Source organism: Macadamia integrifolia, chromosome 1, assembly GCF_013358625.1.
Source record: "Macadamia integrifolia cultivar HAES 741 chromosome 1, SCU_Mint_v3, whole genome shotgun sequence".
Taxonomy (NCBI): domain Eukaryota; kingdom Viridiplantae; phylum Streptophyta; class Magnoliopsida; order Proteales; family Proteaceae; genus Macadamia; species Macadamia integrifolia.
This window is the reverse complement of record NC_056557.1, coordinates 36,338,033-36,342,497: the sequence shown is the minus strand read 5'-3', so window position 1 is coordinate 36,342,497 and position 4,465 is coordinate 36,338,033. Positions and strand designations below refer to the sequence as shown.

The window sequence follows — 4,465 nt, the reverse complement described above, 5'->3', positions numbered from 1 at the left end:
GATATCGATCGGATACAAAATTATTCTTTTTTAAATTTGCAATATCCCTGATGATTGGATGAGACAAAACTTATTAGTAATTTTATTCGAACCCCGTTTTGCACCAATCAATTTGAAAAAAAAGTGAAAAGGAGGGATAATCTGGGTATTTAAAAAGAGCAAGGGAGAAAGAGATGTAAAAATCAAAAAGTAGGGGAGTATCAAGAAAAATGTAAAAAGATAGGGGTATTTTAGTAAATATAGCCTAAGTGTAGGGAATTATAGTAAATTCATTAAGGACTCTGGTTCACGTTGCAATTGTTGGTGGGGGCTAATACCAGAGAAATGGCAACATCCAAAACGCCGATGAAGCAAGAACTCAATCCAACAAATAATAGTACTACGGTGTGGATTCTAGCGATACACAACCACAACCTAGTATTCTAAACTCTTTTCCTTGCAAGTTAAGATTTCAACAACACCAAACCGTCATTGGTGGCAGCCAAGGGATCCCGTCGATATGTACCAGCCACGGCAAAGAAAAGCATACTTCTGATAGTATAGTTCATTGCGACTTCAAAGCCAGCCATAAGAAACTTTCCCCTGAAGTAGCCTCGCATCTTCATTACGGACATCATCCCTCAAGATATGCAGAATTCGTATTAATCCCATTCCCCATTGTACTTTTTTTTTTTCGTTTTTCTTAATTTTTCAAAGTTCACTTCATAGAAAAGTTGTTTTGTGTCTATCTCTCTCTTCTTCTTATTTCCTCTTTTTTTATAAAATTTCATGGCAATAAAAATTACATATTTCATTATTTCCTTATTTTTCTCATTCCTGATCAACCCAACAAACAATATGTGAGACCTACCCCTCTCAAGTTTTTCACCCATTTTTATCCTTAAAACAAATGAGGCCTAAAATTTTGAGAGAAAAAGTCAAGTTAGATCTTTGATCTGATGCTTAAATCAGGAACTCGAAATATTTAAGTCTGGTCTTAGCTGTAACCATTTAGCAGTACGTATTGGGTTCATACATACATATATTACCAATAATAGATATTAACATTACAGCAATTGAACACTGATAAAAAGAAAAACAAAAAAGATAACTTATTAAAGACATATAGATCACATCCAGACTTCTCAGGATAGAGTCAACGTCCTCCAGAAACTAGAGAATCGGCAATCGATGATTGAGGACTCGTTCCACCACCGAGATAAGGACACCAAAAAGAGACTTCACCAGTAGCTTCTAAAGCCAGAGAAGGCAGCTCTGGTAGTGGAATGTCTCCCTCCAAATAGCGGACAACTTGTCGCATACATGGCCTCGCAGTTGGATCAAAATGAGAGCAAAGCAATCCAAGTTTTAACACTAACTCCACTTCCTCCACTTTACAATTCATTTCCAATTTGGGATCCACAGTTTCAAGAATATCTCCCCTATTCCAACTTGAGATCACCCAATTCACCAATTCAAGACACTCTTCTGATTCTTGTGCCTCTATAGGCCTTCTACTACAAGCAACCTCGAGCAAAAGGACCCCAAATGCGAACACATCCACACTAGGATTTGCTTTGCCAGTTCTTGCAACTTCTGGTGCAAGATAGCCAAAGGTCCCCACCACATGGGTGGTTTTAGGATCTCCTCCATGATCATATAATCTTGCAAGCCCAAAATCTCCCAGTCTTGCGTTCAGCTCCTTGTCTAACATCCATTACTGGACTTCACGTCTCTGTGAACCACAACTTGTTCCCATTCTTCATGAAGATATAGTAATGCCGATGCTATGTTTTTGATTATTACAAATCTTTGATTCCAACTCAATGTTGTCTTTGTTGTTGTGGATTGATGATCAAAGAGAAACTTGTCTAGACTTCCGTTTGGCATGAAATCATAGACTAAAAGGAGCTCTCCTTTACGTCGACAATACCCCAAAAGTGTTACTATGTTTCGATGCTGTAGTTTACCGATGCTGATGATCTCGGCAATAAATTTCCTCACCCCTTGTCTTGAATCATGTGATACTCTCTTCACTGCAACTTCTTGTTTTATGGTGGGTAATACACCTTTGTAGACTTTACCAAAGCCACCTACACCAAGAAGCTCCTTGTTATAAAATCCCTTGGTTGCGATGTAGAGCTCTTTATATTTGAACCTGTGAGGTCCATATTCAAGTTCCCAGTCTTCAAGAACTTCTGCGAACTTCTTTTTCCTTGCAACAATAAATTGGATGATGAAGATTGAAATGAACACTAAACTAGCACCGATCACAGGAAATCCAATGTTAATAATTCTAGGTCTTCTTTTAGGTCCCATTCGAGGAAGCTTAGGAAGTTGGGAAAGAGAAAGTTCTTTTGCTTGACCGTTCATCTTAAAGCTCCACCCCAACACATAATTAGGAGCTCGCACTGCAGCTGTAGATGATGAGAAGCCCACAAACATGGGAGCATCCACTATAGTCTGGGAAAAATCAATGATCAAGGACAAAAGTGGAATGGTTGGTTTAGGGATGGTAGTTGGAGCTAAAGTCACATTTAGCTGCTTCTTTGTACCATCATATTCAACCCAAAGTTGCAAGGGGTGTCCACTGTAAAGGTTGAGGTTGACGCGTCGATTTTCCTGATCACTAAAATAAGATGCCGGAGCAGCTTTAACAGATATCAAGTGGTTAATATTAATACCGACGTGGTTATCATCGATATCATTAAACTGTACGTTTTGAAAGGTATCTAACTCAACTCCAAATAGATGGTTGGATGAGTTACCGATGTTAGTGGTGTTGAAGATGCCCATATAACTGCTTGACATAGCATGAGGGAACCCTCTGGAGTGTGCAATCACGAACATGATTCCAGGACCTCCTAGTGTTGCAAACTCAGAGAACATGGCGAATACAAAAGTTGCAGAGAAGGAGAGAACATTACCAGTGGAGGAATTTCTGAAGTGAATTGGTTGGGGGTAGAAGGCATGACCCACCTGTACTGGTACGGTGTTTACCAACATTAAGAGGCCATTCTCTGTAACATGGGCCAAGCCATCCAAGCTCATGTTAACTCCTTGAAAGCCATTGTAGGTGAAACCAACATCTTCTTGTTGTGATGCTACAAATCTGCAAAGGAGAAGAAACAACAACACGTACTTGATGAAGAACATTGTTTGCCACTTTATTTTTGGGTTTTGCTTCACATTGTAAGTTCAGTACTGGTCTTCCTCTCTGGTTTATGGGCCCCCTGATGGGCTGCCTTTTAGTTGTATGTACCTTTTTTTCCATTTCTTTGGAATAAATTTGATATTTTCTTCTTGTAAAAACTCTTTTGAGGGAGGCCTCAATGCCTCGTCGAGTCCTCTTTCTATAAACATCCTAGTTTTTATTTATTATTATTATTATTATTATTATTATTATTATTATTATTATTATTATTATTATTAAGGGGTAAAAATGCTTTAAAATTGGGACTGAGATAGATGAATGGTATTTAATTTGTTTTCCATAAACTTGGGACAATGATTCTAAAATTTGGAACGGGACGGTCTGTATCAGTTGGATTGGGAATGGTTTCAGGTTTGAACGATTCTTGACTTTTTCGATCCGATTCTACATATATGGTTCAAGAATAAAATCATAATAAAAACTAATTTTTTTAAAAAAAGATAGATTTATCCAATATAATTCGATCTTAATCATTCTAAAATAATATCAGAATGGTATTGACCTTGAATGTTCCGAATGTTAGAGCCTTGGCAGTGTAAAGACTAAAAAGTGTGAACGCATGGGAAATTCCTGTTTTTTTTTATTTTTTAATTTTTTGGTAAAAGATAATGACAGTCATTAGTGGGTCCGGTGAGAGTTTCATATTGCCCACATTCTGCCTTTTGTTTTGACGAATAATTTGAATAATTTGGATCTTTTCCATCAAGCTGTACTTCATCTCACACCATCCATTCGGTGTGAAAATGAAAGGTGGTCCCCACATTCCACGAAGGCTTGCGATGCTGTTGGAGGGTACAGCGGGATGGAGAGGATCCGGGCTCTCCTTTGACTCTTATAGGAATGTGAACAACTGTAATCTGGAAAGGAAGAACACTAGGTCATCAATTATTGAGACATTTAATTTCTCTAATCAGATGGATTTGTGTTCAATGAACAATCCAATGGTTCAAACCCAACTCCATGGCATATGATGAAATTTGAAGAAGTGCTGAGAATTTTGCATAGAAGTTGGATTTAACTCCTAGAAACTCTGAAGGAAAAAAATTACAGCATCACTGTCTTTTTATTTTATTTTATTTTATTTTTTTATGTGTACATAATTAAATATTTTAAATCAAAGACTTTTCCAGTTTTCATGCAAATGATCTTGGATTTTGGATCCTCTTCATCTGGCTCTACCCTCCAATCCCATCTTACAGCATCCATATGGTATTATGGTGTGATCACCCCATGGATAGTGTGAGATAGAGTTGAAGGGTACAACTGGATGGA

General features: G+C 37.6%; 1 pseudogene; it reads right to left on the bottom strand.

Moving 5' to 3' along the window:
• Nucleotides 1-1,001: 1,001 nt before the first annotated feature.
• LOC122073776 lies at nt 1,002-3,135 on the bottom strand (annotated as a pseudogene).
• Nucleotides 3,136-4,465: the final 1,330 nt, after the last annotated feature.